Genomic DNA, 20,256 nt, shown 5'->3' with positions numbered 1-20,256 from the left:
GATTCCTCAGAAAAAACAAGCAGATCCAAGATTCTGGAGGATGCTCCAAAAGCTGACGAGGAAATTGGAGACCATAAAAGGGAGAGAATCTAGCAGACAGGAAGGGAGGTTCCAAATGGTGTGGGACATCATAGCATAAACATTTTGCACTATGTATTTCCTTCCAAGAATAGCTTTAGCATATTCCAGTAATTTTGATACATTGTATTTTCATTTTTATTCAATTCAAAATATGCTCTAATTTTCTATACAACTTGCACACTGACCAAGGAATGTGTAGAAGTATCTTATTTAATCTACTAATACTTAAGAATTTTATAAATATCTTCCTGTTATTGATATCTAATTTTAAAAAAATCCTCATCCAAGGATATTTTCCCATTGAGTTTTAGAGATAGTAGAAGGAAGATAGGAGGGGGCAAGAGAGAGACATAGAAAAAAAGAGAGAAAAATATCAATGTGAGAGAGATACATGGATTGGTTGCCTCCCACAAACATCCTGATTGGTTCTGGTGATCCAGCCCATAACTGAGGTAGACGACCTTGACTGGGAATTGAACCCAAGACCTTTTGGTCTGTAGGCTGATGCTCTAACTGAGAAAACTGGCCAGAGCTTGATTTCTAATTTAATTTGTTATGATTAGTACCAGTTATTTTCCATTGATTTGGTTTGTTTTATGGCACATGTTATGGTCTATCTTGCTGAATGTCTTATGTCTATTTGAAAAAAAATGTTTAAACTGCTATTGTTGGGTAAAGTCAATTATATTATTATTGAGGTCTTCTAGATCCTTAGTGATTTTGTCTACTTATTCTATCAACTAGAGGCCTGATGCACAAAATTCATGCATGGGGGTGGGAAGTATTCCTCAGCTCAGTCTGCACCCTCTCCATTCTGGGACCCCTCGAGGGATGTTTGACTATCTGTTTAGGCCCAATCCCTCTCACAATATAGGACTGCTGGCTCCCAACTGCTCACCTGCCTGCCTTTCTGATTGTCCCTAACTGCTTCTGCCTGCCAGCCTGATTACCTCCTAACCACTCCTCCTGCCAGCCTAATTGATGACTAACTGCTCCCCTGCTAGTCTGTTTGCCCCTAACTGCCCTCCCTTGCAGGCCTGGTCCCTCTCAACTGCCCTCTCCTGCTGGCCATCTTGTGGTGGCCATCTTGTGTGCACATGGGAGCAGTATCTTTGATCACATGGGGGCAGCCATCTTGTGTGTTGGAGTGATGGTCAATCTGCATATTACTCTTTTATTATATAGGATAGAGGCCTGGTGCATGGGCGGGGGCCAGCTGGTTTGCCCTGAAGGGTGTCCCGGATCAGGGTGGGGGTTCCCTTGGGGCATGGGGCATCCTGGGCAAGGGGCCTGTGGTGGTTTGCAGGTTGGCCACACCCCCCAGCAACCTAAGCAGAGCCTCTGGTATCTGTGATTTATTTATATTCTATAATTGAAACTTTGTAGCCATGAGTGGAGGCCCAAGCTGCAGAAGCTTAGTTTTCTCCATCACAGGGGACAGATGACTCAAGCCTCCTGCTCTCTCCAGCTCTGGGGCTGCTGCCATTTTTGTTGGGATTTATTTATCTTCTATAATTGAAATTTTGTAGCCTTGAGCAGAGGCCAGAGCAGCAGGAGCTTGGCTTCCTCCATTCCTGGGGAATCCCAAGCCTCCTGCTCACTCCATGGCTACAGCCATCTTGGTTGGGTTAATTTGCATACTAGCACCTGATTGGCTGGTGGACGTAACTTGTGCGTATAGTAGAGGTATGGTCAATTGCATGTTACTCTTTTATTAGATAGAATACTGAGTGGCCAGATTATTATAATCTCTGAACGTATAATAATCTGGCCACTCAGTGTATTTATGTATAAAGGAAACTTGCAATTCTTAATAGGTCAAGGGACCAGGATATAGTGGCCTCCAACTTTGGATAGTAAGTCCTCTGCTTCTTTCTAATTACCCACAATGCAGTTCTTATGCATGGAAAACCTTACCAAAATCCCAACTCTTTGTTCACTATACACTGAATGGTCAGATTATTATGCGTTCAGAGATCATAATAATCTGACCACTTCTTTAGGGAGTCAGAGATGGAAACTGGTTTGAGGCTTGGAGATACATTGTGTTAGAAGACTGCTTTGGGGCATGGATTCCACAACAGCTGGAGACCTCTCTCTTCCTCCCCTGCTAATGCTGAAACTGGTGGTCCGGTAAATTCTTACTACTTGTAGACGATCTGGACTATAAGATACAACACCCTGTTTTGTAATCCAATTCATCATCATATCAGGAAATAAGTTTGACAAAGTGGTCACTGAGGGCAATGGAAGCCTCAACATCAAAGTTAGAAGAGTAGGTATCATTTTTAAAGTCATAGGAGACATGCTGGTTCTCAGCCTTGAAAAGGCTCTCTGATAGATGCTTTACCACAGTCTTAAAGACATCATTCTTTCTCCAGATGGTAGGTCAGATCAATTATCAATAAATTTGGGGTAAGGAAACAAAAAGTGATGCCAGTGAACTACCCAGTAAACTTAGGTATGACCTTGCCCACAATGTTGGCAGCTTCATTAGGTGCAGGAATAATGTTTTGAGTAGCCCTATGCTGTCATGCCAGTTTTCCAGATGGGCCACCCACAGTCTTCTGTCAGGGATGACATGGACTATGGTGCATCCATGATGTCAAATTCATCTTCAATGACTTTTCTCAGGGGGGCAAAGCAGATAGTGGTGCAGGAGGCATTGCTAACAAATTTGAGGATGTTGTCATATCTAATGGTTCAGAGAACTGTATTGAGTTTGGGAGCACCAAAAATATGTGGACATTGGAAGGGCAAAGATAATGACCCTTTAGACTTCACCCTTCAAGTAGGCTCAAGGCTCAGTGATTGCACAACCTGTTCAGTACTAGCATCATTCTATTTGATATGGAGACCATCTTCAGGAAGACAGAGATGGTCTTCCCATTGTTGACAAGTTTCAGGTTCTAAGCTTTGTCTAAGCCATTGAAGTTGCCATGTGTTAAATCACAATGTAACACAGTAACCATGTAGTTTATGCAATGAAGAAGTAATTAATGATGAAAGTCTCCTCTTTGTTGGAATTAAAAGCAGCTAGTGGCATCTGGGAACCCAATATGGAAAAATCTGTTTACTCTGACCTTAAATATCAGGTCTTAGGAATGTGTTGACATTGTATGATAACATGTGGCTATTTGTAGAACAATAAAGAGCAAAGGGACAATTCTTTTAAGTAACTTAAAGATGAGAACACTTTTCTTTTATATTTACTAATAATATATTTCCCATTTGATGCTCTTTATTAGTTTGTAAAGATTGAAGTCTCTATTCAATATAATTTTTCTGTGCCCCAAATTTTTCTTTATTATTTCCTCTAGAACAGACATACTAGTGAAAAAATTTTGCAGCCTTATCTTTGTATCTGGAATCTTTATTGCAACTTTTTGAAGGGATTTTGTGCTGTGGCCCCAGACTTTTATTCTGCAGAGAGTGATGTGCCACTGCACAGTCTGAGATAAGGCTAGCTGTTGAAGCACTTCCAGCAGACCTCTAGGCTCTTAATAGAGCTGTTGGTCTCCTGGTCATGGCACTGGATCTGCAGAGGGATTTGTTTCAATTCAAGGCTTGACAAGAAAAGAGAACAGTTGTTCTCCACAGATTGCTAGATAAAATATATTACTAACAAGTGGTAATGATTTACTTGAAATAGGTCAACAGAAATTTGTAGTGTCATTCAAATATTGATTTCTTTTTCTAGCAAGATCTTTTTGAACATGAATTATGGCTTAATTTTAATTCCTGGGAAAGAATTGGAATAGGTTTGCTTTCTATGTAGCTCTGTACTTGATGTTCATGTTTTTTTCTCTTGAAAATGCCCATTCTTTTAAAATATTGTCTCAGAAGTAGGCAGCAATAGCCATTATCTTAATGATTTTGACCCAAGTACCAGAGTGGTTTGTCATTTGTCTGAAGCTTTATTCTAATTTAATTTAGCTTTAGATATGTGAATGTAATGCTTTATTTCTAGATAATTTTATAATTAAGTTTGAAGTAAAAAGAAGTTTTCCACCTCTAAAGACCTATAAGATGTTTCATAGACAGGAACACTATAATTTTGTAATGCCAGGTTAACAACCAGAGCTTATGTTATATAGCAATGCAATTAGTGAATTACCTTTTGTCAGTATATTTTTAGCATTATATATGGGAACTCATAAATAATGATGTCATTTTTCTTGATTCTATGTTAAAAGTTTTGCCTATTATATTTTGAAGCTAATCACTATCAGAAAGGCAGTTGGGTAGACATTGATCGATCTGGCTTTGTTATATAATGGTTGTGTGACTTTTGGCAAGATATTAAATATTATATAGCACAGTTCTCTTTCTGTAATATTGGGATAATGATAGTATTTAGCTCATATGATTAGTGTGACTTTAATGAAGTAATGTATATAAACCACTTAGTACAACATATGCTACATTTTGACTCAAAAAATGTTAAGGATTATTATAATTAGCTTTTATGTTTAGTGAAAGAAATATAAGAAATTAAATGAAATTTATAATCTCAATTTTATGGATCTTTCAGGAAGCATGAAGTATAAGAGATAAACAGTTGAATGGATAAATGCTAATGCTTTTATAATTTAATGGAATGTCTTAGTAACTAACAGTATACATATGGTTTCTTGAGAAGCTTTTTGCTATAAATTGGCCTTAATGCTACAATGCAATAAGGCTACTGGGCTTTCTGTGAGGAGACATTGCTTTATCATGCTTTGTCACTTCCTATCACCCAATTTTTGCAGATAGACCTATTATCCTCTCTTGCCTTACAGGGAGATAAACCTCTTCTGTAACCCAATGACAGCAGGGAGACAATTTGTAATTCATGGCCTGGAAGGACCACTGGAAGCCATGAATAGAGGAGGCTTCACTCCTGACATAAGTAACTTAATGCCACCTGATAAGGACTGAATATGTCCACCCAGAATTTGTTTGTTAAAGTTATAATCCCTGGTTCTTTAGAATGTGACTGTATTTGGAAATAGGGACTTTAAAATGGTAATTAAGGTTAAATGACATTGTTGGGGGGGGGGCTAATCCAATAGGACTGATGTCCTGGTAAGTAGAGATTAGAACACAGATACACACAGAGGGAAGACCATTTGAAGACACTGGGAGGAGATGGCCATCTACAAGCAAAGGGGAGAGGCCTTCAGATATTACCAACCTTGCCAACATCTTGATCTTGGACTTTTGGTTTCCAGAACTCTGTGTAAATAAATTCCTGTTTAAATCACCAAGTCTGTGGTACTTTGTTATAGCAGCCCTAGCAAGCTAATATAGCACTGGTTACCTTTGCTTCAAGTTCATGGCTGAACAGAAGTCATGTTTATTTTTTTCTCTTTTAAATTTATCTTTATTACTGAAAGTATTACAGATGCCCCTTTTTTATCCATTGACCCCTGCTAGCCTGCACCCACCTCCCACTCCAGACCTTCATCACATTATTGTCTGTGTCCATGGGTTATGCACCTTAATCAATAAAGAAATTTAAAAAAGAAAAGACAATGTCTTCTATAAAATATTAGAAGAAGAAGAAAAAAAAAACAAAAACAAAAACAGAAGGGTCTTACCCTTTGGAGGGACCTAGAGATTATTATTATGCTAAGTGAAATAATAATTTCAGAGGAAGACAAGTACCACATGATTTCACTCATATGTGGAATCTAAAGAACACAATAAATCGATGAACAAAATAGGTCCAGAAACATAGGAGTATGGAACAGACTGCCAAATCCCATAAGGAAGGCAGTGGTGGGTAGGAAAAGATCAACCAGAAGTTACATTTAAAACACTGTTTGTCACCAAAACCGGTTTGGCTCAGTGGATAAAGTGTCAGCCTGCGGACTGAAGGGTCCCAGATTTGATCCCGGTCAAGGGCATGTATCTTGATTGTGGGCACATCCCCAGTAGGGGGCGTGCAAGAGGCAGCTGACTCAATCTCTCCCTCTCTTCCTCTCTGTAAAAAATCAATAAAATATATATTTTTTAAAAAACACTGTTTTCTTTTTAGTGTTATAGTTTAAATCCACTCTGTCCACTAAGATATGACAATGGGGCTACCTGCGGCTCTTTCCTGAACTTTGTGAACTAAGTTTCCTTTACATAGAAAGATTTATCTGAAGGAGGAGAACAAAGTAAAGAAGTGGGTACCTCTTTCTGGTCTCTAGAGATTGATATATGAATGTTAGATGCTGCTGTCTAGCCTACAAAGAAAGTAAGTGCCCCAAGACAAATGTACTAAAGTAGTGATTGCCTTTAGAAAGCCAAAGGGATAGCCCAGCTATTCTGAATATTACCGAACCTTACTAGTGAAGACCTCATGTTCTGAATAATAAATTACATTTAATCCTGCTGTCAAAAACAGTAGGTTCACTGCAAAATGTGGAATGACTAACATTTTAAGTCAACACCCAGTATTTGTTTGCTATAACAACCACTACAAACTTAACAGATTAAACAATACCCATTTGTTAGCTCAGAGTCCATGAAGTCAGAATCTGGACATAGTGTGGCTCTGCTAGGTTCTCTCAGGCTGGCACCTTACACAGCCTGATAGCAAGGTGTCAGCTGGCCTGGACTCCTATTTGGAGGTTCTGGGGAAAATCTGCTTCCAAGCTCACTGGTTATTTTCTGAATCCAGTTTCTTGCAGTTGAAGGACTGATGTCCCTATGTTTTTGGGGATTGAAAATGAACAAAAGAGACTTAAATCAAAATAGAGTTGGGAAGTTACTAAAGGAGAGCTTTCACATGTGTGCCACTCATTGCAATTTGCAGTCCCCAGCAGGAAGACGATAAAGTCAGTGAAAAAGGTTACTTTTTCTTTTTCTTGATGATATTATAGGGATCTCTAATTCTCTCCTCTGATCAGTTTTCTTTAGTACAGCTCCAGTGAATCTGCTAGCTTCTTAGAACTCAGGTGGCAAAAGCAGAAAAATATATTCCTCAATACCTCCAGCATTCTATATGGAGTCCTTTGAAGTCCTTTGAACTCTCAAATACAGAGTTGGGTAAATGTAGTTTTATAGTTGTGAGTATGTGTGTGCAACATAGAATTTATTTTTGTGTTATTCTTTATTAACCATTGTATTATTTTTAATGCAAACAACTATGAACAAACTTTGGCTCCCATCAATTTCCCCTGAGGATTCCTGTTCAGAAGGAAAGAGCACCTAAGGCCATGGGTGAGGGCAAATGGGTTTTGTACATTGAGGCTATTAAGAAATTTCTGGTGTCTACATGCAGTTCTAATACTTAAGATTTTTATATATGTATTTTGAGTTAAAACTGAAAATTATTTATAATATGAGTGTGGCAAGAATAGACCTTGGAGGGATGCCAAAAATTGTAGCCCAGCCAATGGCTGAGGCTCTGGTTTCCTGGAATAGTTCATGACAGAAGAGGCAGATAGGTCTATTTCCTGTGTAGATTAGGTCATTTTTGTGTAATAGTGACAATGAATTGGGAGCAAATGAACAAAATTTCCAGATGGTAAACCCTGGGTTTACTTCAGGTCCTAATGATTCATGGATTCTGAAATAATAACCCAAAGAGTTCCTTCACATTTAGCAAGTTTGTTGTTGCTTTTTGTTTTGATTTTGATCAAAGATGCTTCCTTGGGAGCTCAGAAGCTCAAAGCATGGCCAAAAGTCACAGAGGGTCTTTGTCCCATAAGAAGCCAGAGGCAAATACCTGCTAGATGCTACTCTATATTTTCTTTCTTATGTTATAAACTGCTACCATTTATCCTTTGAACAAGACAACATTCATATACCATATTTTGAGATTAAGTTGCTGATTCATTAAGAGGGATAAATTTACATGTGTACAAACATATTTCAAAGTGTGTAGCATGTGGGTCTGTGAGGTAAAATAGAAGGGCCCAAAATAGGTATCGAAGTCCTGCCTGCTAGGATTGTGATTCATTTATTTGTTGTATCTTTTTTATTTATTTAAAGAAATGGTTTCTTTTATTAACCATCTCTAAATTCTTCAGATCACTACAGCTTAAAATAATCACTATCATTTTTCAGCAACTTAGGTATAAAAATAAAATCCACATAACAATACAGAAAAGTTCACATTATTATCAATTCAGAAGATAATTCACCAAACTGTAAGATTATTTTTATGTGATCAGAAGTAAAATATCACAAATAAGATATTTTATTTATCACCTGTTTAATATCTAAATTTTAAACAGATTCTTGGACTGGAGGCTCATATCCATCAGCTTGTTCAACTTTAGCACCTGTCTCATCTCCACTAACTTTTCCAGAACTGCTACTTTCACCAAGAAGCTCCTTGAGTTTTCCCAATTCAAGTTTGGGCTTCTTCAGCAGTTTTACTTTTCTAAAAAAGAAAGCATGGAACAGATAAATAGATTTTCAAGCCTTTTCTATGTCTTTTCCAATACTGTCTGGAATCATTTTATTGACCACTTCTTTCAAGTCATTTGTCTGCACCTTTCGGGTCATGATTTCCATCCTCTTCTGGATTTGGTGATGCTGAGCATAAGAGATTTTCTGAATCTTATTATTGTAAAATCAACACAAAATAGACAAAGCAAATAACCATCGGTAGCCTTGACATCAACATGAGCTTCAGTCATGGTCTCCACTTCTTGACCAAGGAGCACATTTTGTCACAGGTAAGATCCATGCCATGGAAATTAGTCAGGCAGTGTTTGCCCTGAACATGCTCAGTAATTAAGTTGAATTTTCTAAACGCAACTCCATCATTCCGCAGATCAGCTAGGCTCAGTTAAAAACATGATCCTGTAAATGCAATTTTCGTTCCCCGAGTTCTGGTGACTATTGTTTTTCCAATATTTCTTACGTTGAACATAGCTGGTGCTTTCACATTGTACCAATCTTTCTTAGAAAATGGATCAACCACTTTCTTTTTGGCTCCCTTTTCATCTCCTTTTATAAGGTACTTTTTCTTGCCCACTGCCATGGTGCTGCTCAGAGGGCCAGAAGGGCCTCTTTGTTGTATCTTTGATGTGGCACAGTTCCTGGTTACATCAGAGGCCCATACAAGTTTGCAGGTAGTTATGGTTGGGCAGAAGGGAGGGTTCTTTTTAGACTGATTTAGCCTTTAAGTGATGTGGTAAAAGAAGAAGAAAGTGAATGGAGGAAATAAAATATGCTATAGGGAATATTCTGCAGAGAAATATAGCAATATTATTTTCAGCAGTTTTATGAGCTCTAACAACGGGTATTAAAAGCCAGAAATATTAGTGTAATGTGCATGTGATGTACACTTTAAAACACTAGGCAGAAAGCTTATGAATGGATTCTGAGTCTGGGTGTATTTTCCTCCAAAGCCCATTCTACACACTTAGCTGTCATTAAAATTTGACTGGATATGCCACCTGGGTGACTTTTGCAAAAGTACAGTATTTTCAAATATAAAATGATAGATCATCTCAAAAGCTTATTCTACTAGTAAGTCTGAAAACATGATAGCAATTCCCAAGAAATTAAAAGGATTTCACAAGGACATTGGCAAAATCTTTCCCATCTCTAAAAGGCTAAGAAGTAATTTCCCCCAACTTTGTAAAAACATTCACACCCATTTAACTTCAGTTTATGCAGTCATTTGGTTGTTAATAAATTAGATGTTTCAACAAGGTTATTTCTTTTAGAAAACAGCATAACAAATAACAGAACAATTGTCACCAGGAATAACTTTTATGGTTTTACTCATTTTAGATTGACTAATTTATTTTCACCCCTCAAGAGGAGTAAGGAACATTGAGCATGGCCCTAATTAAAGTCCTGTATGTGTCATAGTACTTTGACCTTCCCTGAAGTCTCCACTCCAGTTACAAGTCTCTAATTGATTTGGCCTGTGCCCACCCTTCCAGGTCACCTCTACCTCTCAGACGAAGGCCCACTGATCCTCTGGCTGTTCTTTGAATGCTCCAGTCTCCACTACCCTAGGACCTGCCGATTCTCATTGCTTGAGATGCTTTCCCATAGACATTTTCATGGCTTATTCTCTCACTTTAAATTTAGATCTAGACACAGAAGACTCCTCATTAAGTTGTTTGACCAGACCAGCTAAGAGTGTGTCCTGTCTTCTCCCACCAACCCTCTTTACCCCGTTTTCTTTACAGCACTTACTCTTATAGCATATTGCACACTTATTTTATACTTATTTTCTCTCCACCCTCAACAAACCCAAACTGAAAGCTGCAAGAGGGCAAGGAACATGCTTATCTTATTTTATCTGTCTAGTCCCAGGACAACCCTGACCAAATCAATATCCAATAAAGCTATATTTGCTGTATGAATCAACTGAATGTGAGATTGTCAGTAACTTGTGTTTAATAGCATTGGACTTGAATAAAGCTGTTCATAGAAATCAATACCCAAGCAAAAGATCTTATAAGATTATTATTTTCTCTGTTTGCCTTAAGTAGCAGAATGGAAATTCCTGGGACAGGTTGAGACACAGAAGCTGGCATGAATTTAATTAAAGAAGAGTCATTTTAACTACCAGAGTTATTTTGACCCAGTGTTAATGAAGGAAGACTGATGTCACAGCTGGGGCTGTGGGGCTGCTGCCTGACCATTGTGGCAGGAGCATGTTACACTGCGCTCGCTCGGGCTGCTGCGACAGCAGGTGGTGCCACTCCTCTGGGCAACCAGGGCAGCTACTGCAGGAAGGTCAGCCACATCACACCACTGGTGTGACAACACTGCGGAGCCCTCTCCTCTACAGCAGATTTTCAGGAGGAGAAATGTGTGAGGATGTTTGCATCAGAAATTGGGATAAAACCTGCTTCCTAGGGTGCCATTATATGCAATGACTAAATGTGTGACTGATAGAGAGATGGAGAGGAGGAAGGCAAGGGAGAGGCAGGATAATTTATGCTCCTTCCCATCCTTTGGTGTGTCTCTTCATGTTCACGTCCGTACATCCTCCTGCAATGCTTCAGTTACTCTTAGGTGCACTCCTAACACTCAGACTTACTCTCCTGATTTTGAGAGGATGCTGTGAAGAAAATATTCATTTATATTAATAACATCTTCTTTCAGAATGGACTATTTGTCTTTCACATGTTATTGAATGCTTACCATATGACAATCTTTATACTAGAAACTGAGGCCACAAAGTAAAATAAAACATGATTCCTCTTGACCATGTGAAGGCATGTAAATGATGTTATAACTACCATGTAAGATGTATGAGTAGAATGCTATGGGCTCCCTAAGGAGAGGGTGTCAATAATTGAGGGATTTAGGAAAAGCCTTAGTTAGAAGGTGATATTTAAATTTGAAAGATGAACAAGAATGTTTTTTCAGGCAGAAAAGTCAAGGAAAGGGCATGCCATTACAAGAAAGCAGCATGCATCAAAGCAATGGATTAGATTTTGAACATGGAAAGAATTTTGCTTTGGCTGGAGCATAGGATGTGTATATCTACTTGGAGGAACATTATATTATACTAGAAGCCTGGTGCATGAAATTCATGCATTGAGGGGTGTCCCTCAGCCCAGCCTGCACCCTCTCCAATCTGGGATCCCTCGAGGGATGTCCAACTGCCCAGGCAGTTGAACATACCTCTCTCAATCCAGGACTGCTGGCTTCCAATTGCTCGCCTGCCTGCCTTCCTGATTGCCCCTAATTGCTTCTGCCTGCCAGCCTGATCTCCCCCTAACCACTCCCCTGCCAGCTTGATTGATGCCTAACTGCTCCCCTGCCAGCCTGTTTGCCCCTAACTGCCCTCCCCTGCAGGCCTGGTCCCTCCCAACTGTCTTCCCCTGCTGGCCATCTTGTTGTGGCCATCTTATGTCCACATGGGAGAAGCCATCTTTGACCACATGGGGGCAGCCATCTTGTGTGTTGGAGTGATGGTGACTAGCCTTCCACTCTTTCCATCTCAGTGGCTGCCACCATTTCTGTTTGGATTTGTTTACCTGCTATAACTGAAACTTTGTAGCCTTGAGTGGAGGCCTACACTGGCAAGGGTAGGCAGAAAGCTTGGCTTCCTCCATTGCCGGGGAAACCCAAGCCTCCCTCCTGCTCTCTGTGGCTGTAGCCATCTTGGTTGGGTTTATTTGCATATTCACTCCTGATTGGCTGGTGGTCGTGGCTTGTGGGCATGGCTTATGGGTGTAGTGGAATGATTATTAATTTGCATATTACTCTTTTATTAGATAGGATTAGTGTGTATATCTAATAGTTTGTTCATGAAAACCTCAGCACTCTACATATTGAAGTTCAAAATGCTTAACAGGAAATTAGATGCCTCTACTTGTTGAAAGATAAAATTTAAGTATCTCAGGGCAGAACATCTATGAACCGATTTTCAAGAGCTCATTCAGAAGGTGCTTCAATCCTATTGACCAACCAAGCATCTAGTTGCCATATCTGGGGATAATGCCATCTTTTTATTTTTACTTTTCAAATATTCTGTGAGGCCTTTTAATGGTATTCACACTCAGAGCCACAGGGAGAAGTATATTTCCAGCATTCTCTTTGTTCCTAGCTTCTTCAGACCTCATAGAGGCTAGAGTGATGCTGAATTAATGGGAGACAAGCAAGCTCAGTGGCAGACAAGTAAGGCTAGCTAGAGTCCTATCATAAAGCTAATATAATGTAATCCTATATAATAAAAGGCTAATATGCAGATAGACTGAACGGCAGAACAACCAGAACAACCAAACAATTGGTCACTATGATATGCACTGACCACTAGGGGGCGTGTGCGGAACATGGTGGGCATCAGCTACGGTGAGATGGTGGAACAGGTGAACGAGGGTGCCAAACCAAGGGAGGGCACTGGTCGCTGTCATTGGGGGGAGCCTCTGGTAGTTACTAAAAATTCTTTGCTCCCATGTACTGTGGTCCTACCTGGCTCTCACACCTGTTGCTGGTGCCGGCCCTGCCCTCACCTGCTGCTGGTGCCTGATGCTGGTCCCAATTACTCAGCACTTTCAGTAGGTAAGAGTGATAGCTGTGGCCCTGATCACCCCTGAAGGCTTCTCTACCTCTCTCTGCTCCTTAGGGGCAATTGGGGCAGTAGCCATCACTTGTCTGCACTGACAGTGCTGGCCCTGCTTGCACTCACTGCTGGTGCCAGCCCCAATTGCTCTGTGCCATCAGAGGGTGCAAGTGGGGCCAGTGCTGTCAGTGTGTGGGAGCAGCAGCAGTGGCAGGAGCAGGGCTGCTGGTAAACAGGGGACCAAGGGCCATGGCAGGAGGGCCCGGATGAGGGCACGGAGGATGGACTGAGACCTGCCCCTGTGCCCACTGCAGCCTCACGGCCCACAGTTCCTTTTAAGGTGCATGAATTTGTGCACTTGGCCCCTAGTAATTAATATCATATCATATCATATCATATCATATCATATCATATCATATCATATCATCATATCTACTTTATCTTAGTATTAGAGAAATTGTTGCATGACTTAATGCAGTGAATGAAGTGATTAACTGTGTTTAATCTTAAATTACCAGAAAACTATCTTCATTAATTTGAAGAAAATAAAGAATAAAAAAAATATGACATTCTCATAATTATGTGAAGTTTGGAGAAAAGGAAATAAAGATAGAAGACAGAGAAATTAATTGCTTTCCAAGCATTTTTCCCCCCTTTAATAGCCAAGTTGTAGTTCTATTTTTACTGATGGGGTGCCCTCTATGTTCCTACTGCTTACTGGTGGAAATAGAGTTCTTGGGGAGAGAATATCCTGAGGCCCCCACAGAGAGTGAGATATTGTGGGAAACTTAATGATGTTAAATTAAGGGGTCGTCTTCCCAGGTCCTATCTCCCTCCATCTCACCATAGGAAAAAAAAATATTGTCCAGCACAGTCAGAATCATGGCCACTGCCCAGAGGTTCCATTCATAGTAAAGTCCAGTCCAGTCTAGCATCGGGCTAGCTTAGCTTATGTTCCTAGCTGCAATAATTGAATGTGGGGTCCACATAGCTATGGAGAGAAGATGAAGCAAGGGAGTAAGTGAGAAACAATAGTCCAAGAGTGGACAAGTAAGAGCCAGTGACTGCAAATTTTAACCTTTCAAGATTTTGTGTACTTGTAGTGGCTCCACCACCCCTAGCCGATCCGTGGTTCTCAGGCTAGACTGACAAGCAAGTATCTTCCCTATATCAACCCTACTTCACTGTACTTGCATCCATTTCCCATTTTATTTAATCCCTCCCCCTAGTGACCTACAGGGATAGACTGGTGGTACCTTGGGGAGTATGAAGTGGCAGCTTCCTGGTGAAGTGGCCAAGATGAACATGCATATAATGTCTGGCCTCCCCTTTGCTCTGTCTTTATTATTAACTAGAGGCCTGGTGCATGAGATCGTGCAAGAGGTGTGTGTTCCTCAGCCCAGCCTGCACCCTTTCCAATCTGGGACCCCTTGAGGTATGTCCAACTGCCTGGTACGATTGGGCCTAAACGGGCAGCCAGACATTCCTCTTACAATCCAGGACTGCTGGCTCCCAACTGCTTGCCTACCTGCCTTCCTAATTGCCCTTAACCACTTCTTCCTGCCATCCTGATCACCCCCTAACCACTCCCCTTCCAGCCTGATTGATGCCTAGGTGCTCCCCTGTCAGCCTGATTGCCCCTAACTACCCTACCCTGCAGGCCTGGTCATCTCTAACTGTCCTCTCCTGCAACCTGGACCCCCCAAATGCCCTCCTCCGTAGGCCTGGTCATCTCTAGCTGCCCTCCCGTGTAGGCCTGTGTCCTGCCCAACTGCCTTTCCCTGCAGGCCTGGTCCCTCCCAACTGCCCTCCCCTGTTGGCCATCTTGTGGTGGCCATCTTGTGTCCACATGGGGGCAGCCATCTTGTGTGTTGAAGTGATGGTCAATTTGCATATTACTCTTTTATTAGGTAGGATACTAGAGGCTCAGTGCACAAATTCATGCACCAGTGAGGTCCCTTGGCCTGGCCTGTGGGATCAGGCTGAAACCGGCTCTCTGGTATCCCCCAAGGGGTCCTGGATGGTGAGAGGAAGCGGGCCAGGCTGAGAGACCCCATTGGTGCATGTTTGGGGCCGGGGAGAAACGCCTGAGTTTGGCCAGTCAGGGAGGGACTGAGGTAGGGCTCCAGGGCATGTCCAACCCATCTCATTCGGTCCTGATCTGCCGGTCCCAACAGCAAGCTAACCTACTGGTCAGAGCATCTGCCCCCAGGTGGTCAATGCACATCATAGTGACTGGTCGACTAGTCAACTGTCTGCCCCCTGGTGGTCAGTGCATGTCATAGTGAGAAGTTGAGCAGCCTTAGCATATTACTCTTTGATTGGTTGAACAGCCAACCAGATGACTAAACACTTAGCATATTAGGCTTTTATTATATAGGATTATATAGGATAAGCTAGATAATTATGATGATAACACTATGAACATTAATTTCACAATTGTGTTTTGTGATTGTGTTTCCAGAAAGAGAAATAACCTGATAGTCTCCACTTTCATACTTCTCAACCCTCACTTGACAGACTAAAAACAAGTCTGTCTCTGTCAAAATCTGTCATGATTTCTGTGTCAGAGAATTCTAGCCATTTATTGAAGATTTACATTGCCCTTGCATAGTGCAGGGGTTGCTGTGAAGAGGTTGCTCCCTCATGGTCTAACTGTCCCAACCTCTTTCCATCTACATGGAACCATATGACTTAATTCTGTTCAATGGAATATGGGCAAAAGTGAAGTATACCACTTCCAGAATTGGTGCACCCTATCCAATGAATTCTTTTTCTATTTCTTGGCTCGATGAAACCCTCCTGGAGGACCTAAGAAGCCAAATAATGAAAAAAAAAAAAACCCAACGAGAGTATTTACAAACGTTGGCCCCAGAAACAACTTCACCTCCACCCCCACACCACACTACCATCACCAGCACCAACTGGACTTTATGTGAGATTGAAACCACAGAACTTTTAACCACAGAACTTTTCTATTACCACAGCTAATAACATTTTTCTCTTTGCTACTCTGTGGCAACCAGTACCATCTCCTTAGCACATGCTGCTGGTGGGCATTTAAATGAGAATGTCTTTAGGTACTTGAAAATTTAGATAAGGAATTCAGAAGGGTCTGCATATTCAGAATTTTGGAGTCATTAGTACATAGGTAGGAGTTGAAAGTATGGATGTGGAAAGAATGTTTGAAGGCAAATGGGTAAAAGGAGAAAAGAAGGTAGAAGTTGAAGAATGAGTAGGAATCTTAGGGAATGTAAAGGCACAGGTCAAGAAAGAGGTAGCAGCAAAATGTGTGGTCAAGAGAATACACTGCATTCCCTCCTAGCAGTCATGAGAATTCAAAGGAAGTAAACTATGTCAAAGTTTGAGATTAAATAATGTTTCACTAAAATATAGAGAACAAAAGTAAACTTGCTGTTCAGTGAGGAATAAAAAGTAGTGAAAGTAAAAACAGACTCTGCAGCTGGTTCTAGAACTGGAGCAATAAGGGGAGGAGACACATGCCTTCGAGGTCAGCAAAATGCAGATGCATTTTAAGTAGGAGGATGAGTTAAACATATTTGTAAGCTGAGACAGGCCAATGAGAGAAGATATATTGAAGATATAAAAGGAGGTGAACATTAAAAAGGGCTTGAAGGAGACAGGATGGAATGGAAAATCAATGAGAAAAGAAATATATCTGTCTTGTTTAATACTGTGTCCCCAAATTTAGAGTATCCTGGTATTAGAAAGCACTTGAAAAACATTTATTGAAGGAACACAGGAAAAAGAAAGAAAATAAGGGAGAGGAAAATGAAATAAAGAATACAGACAAAGATGTTATCTTTAGAAAAAAAGGCAAGGCATCCTCCAGTACAGAGGAAAGAAGGAAAACTGGGGAAGATGTAGATAATATAGAAGATGTGATTTATGACTGATGGTTACCATTGTCTCTGTGAGATAGGAAGCTACGCCATCTGTTAAAAATGAGTGGGTGAGTCCACTTAAGAGATTAAAGAAAGAATGGCAAAGACTTGTAACAGCTACTGGCATGAATAAATATGGTTATTTATTTGAGATGAAAATACTGGACAATCCTAACAATGCACAAATTGTGATATTTTATTCATTTGTGGTGGTTTAAAGAAAAAATTTTAAATCATAAGCCACTGGACCACTAGATACATTTAATCTTTGATAAGATTAGGGTTTAAATTTAAAACACAAATCTAATTTTTTGTAGATTATTTAGAGCAAAGTTGACTACCTCTTCTGTATATTATGTAATCTCAGATATTCCTATATCTTTCTCCATGAAATTTAAAGTTCATTATATTGGTAGCGGTAGCATTGTACAATGAGGACTTTGTCATGTGGGTAAAATTATGGAAATTGTCCTTAATTCTCTGATTCAGCTAACAAGTTTTACTGTCCTTAATGAAACAAAGAAACAAAAAAATCACCAAAAATGAGTGAATAAATTCTATGTGAACACTTAAATGAATTTTATAGACTGAGACTGATTCTGATAGGTAGATTCCATAATGTTGAACATCATGAAGATATAGAAGAAAAGCTATAAAAGAACTGTTTGCTTAGTATTTTAGTATACTGTTAAGACATGTACTTTTGTTTAATTACCCTTTCCTACTGGAGCCATATAACCTTGAATAATTTGTCCATCATTCATTTAAATATTTTGTATTGAACACTTGCAGAGCACTGGGAACACAGTGAAGATCAGAATGGCAGGGTGTCCTGACCTTATGGACATAAATAAATGAATATTTTTATCAGCCTAACTTTGAGCTATTTCCATGTTTTTTCACATAAACCACAGATGCCTATCTCTTCACAATTTTATTGAGTCCATGATGATTTGGACTCAATATTTATCACCATTATTTTGCTCATATCATTTTGCTATGATCATATGGGAAAAGTAGATATGTAAGCAAGTCACAATTTTATTTGGTTGGAAGATTATACTAATGTCAAAGTTCAATATTTTATGTTGTGTGAAATGCTCTGTAAAAGAAGTGGACAGCAGAACTCATGTTTGGTGGACCAGTAGCAACATTTTAAAATATGAAGGAAATATATTTGACTTTATAAATATAGTTAAAGGCCTGGTGCACGAAATTCGTGCATGGTGTGTGTGTGTGTGTGTGTGTGTGTGTGAGTGTGTGTCCCTCAGCCCAGCCTGCACCCTCTCCAATCTGGGACATCCCTCTCACAATCCAGACTGCTGGCTCCCAACCACTCACCTGCTGCCAGCCTGATCACCCCCTAACCACTTCTCTGCCAACCTGATCAATGCCTAACTTCTCCCCTGCAAGCCTGGTTCCCCCCCCCCCCAATTGCCCTCCCATGCAGGCCCGGGCCCCCCCAACTGCCCTCCTCTGCCAGCCCAGTCATCCCTAACTGCCCTCCCCTGCTGGTCTGATGGCCCCCAACTGCCCTCCCCTGCTGGCCATCTTGTGGCAACCATCTTGTGTCCACATGGGGGCAGCCATCTTTGACCACATGAGGGTGACCATCTTGTGTGTTGGAGTGATGGTCAATTTTCCTATTACCTCTTTATTATAAATAGATAGGATGATCTGCAGTGTACATACACTTTGGGGCTGCTATCCATTGGGCTAGGACAGTGGTTCTCAACCTTTCTAATGCCGTGACCCTCTAATACAGTCCCTTATGTTGTAGTGACCCCCCAACCATAAAATTATTTTTGTTGCTACTTCATAACTGTAGTTTTGCTACTGTTAATGAATCATAATGAAAACATCTGTCTTTTCCAATGGTCTTAGGCTCTACAGCAGCAGTTCTCAACTTACGGGTCGCAAACCACAGGTTGAGAACCACTAGCAGGGTTGCCTAAAACCATTGGAAAACACAGATGTTTATATTACAATTCATTAACAGTAGCAAAATTACAATTATGAAGTAGCAATGAAATTAATTCTATGGTTGGGGTCACCACAACATGAGGAACTGTATTAAAAGGTTGCGGCATTAGAAAGGTTGAGAACCACTGGGCTAGGGCAATTTAGAGGTAATGCAATGAATGTTATTAATCTGTAGAAGTCTTTGATTATTACTGTATTATGCTTTATACTAGAGGCCCAGTGCAAAAAATTTGTGCATGTGTGTGGGGGGTTCCCTCAATCTAGCCTGTACCCTCTCCAATCTGAGGGATGTCCAAATGCCCAGTGGGATCGGGCCCAAACTGGCAGTTGGACATCCCTCTCACAATCCAGGACTGCTGGCTCTCAACTGCCTGCCTGCCTGCCTTCCTGATTGTCCCTAACCACTTCTTCCTGCCATCCTGATCATCCCTTAGCCACTTCCCCTGCCAGCCAATAGATGCATAACTGCTCCCCTGCTGGCCCAATTGCCCCTAACTGCCCTCTGTGCCAGCCTGGTCACTCCCAACTGCCCTCCCCTGAAGGCCTGGTCACCCCAACTGCTCTTCCCTGCAGGCCTGGTCGCCCCTAACTGCCCTCCCCTGCTGGCCCAATTGCCCCTAACTTCCCTCCCCTGCTGGTCTGGTCATCTCTAACTGCCTCCCCTGCTGGTCTAGTGGCCCCTAACTGCCCTCCCCTGCCTGTCACCCCATACTGTCCTCCCTTGCCAGCCTGCTTGCCCCTAATTGCCCTCCCCTGTTGGCCTAATCACCCCCAACTGCTCTCCCCAGCTGGCCCGATCACCCCTAACTGCCCTCCCCTACATGTCTGATCGCCCACAACTTCCCTCCCCTGCTGGTGGCCATATTATGGTGGCCATCTTGTGTCCACATGGGGGCAGCTATCTTGTGTATTGGAGTGATAGTCAATTTGCATATTATCTCTTTATTACATAGGATTATTATATAGGATTGTGGTGGTTTTTCTCTCTGAGTACGGAAGCTCCTTCAGGAGATAAAATATGAATCTTAGTTTTAAGCACATATACCCTCCCTCCTGCCAATATGGAGTGACTCTGGTATTTCATGCTTCTGATATAGGAATTGAATGTTTTAATTTATAATTATATAGTCTTATTAGAGAGTAGGAAGTTTAAGTTTTGAAATCTTTATTTTCAGTTAGTATGTGATGATCAATATTTCCTACTGTAAATAGCCACATTTACCAAGGTGACTGAATTTGAAATGGTTACTTTTTGTTATTGAACAGTATTTAAATAAAAAGGAAATTATAGATTAAAATGTTATATCACATCCATAA

General features: G+C 40.8%; 1 pseudogene across 1 annotated transcript; it reads right to left on the bottom strand.

Moving 5' to 3' along the window:
- Window positions 1-8,279: 8,279 nt before the first annotated feature.
- On the bottom strand, window positions 8,280-9,052 carry LOC311618439 (small ribosomal subunit protein eS1-like; annotated as a pseudogene). Its single transcript has one exon. The product of its transcript is annotated as a small ribosomal subunit protein eS1-like (transcript).
- Between the last annotated feature and the right edge of the window lie 11,204 nt (window positions 9,053-20,256).

Source organism: Pipistrellus hanaki (genome assembly GCF_964339955.1).
Source record: "Pipistrellus hanaki genome assembly, chromosome: 2".
Lineage (NCBI taxonomy): Eukaryota > Metazoa > Chordata > Mammalia > Chiroptera > Vespertilionidae > Pipistrellus > Pipistrellus hanaki.
This window is presented reverse-complemented; position numbering and strand designations above follow the sequence as displayed.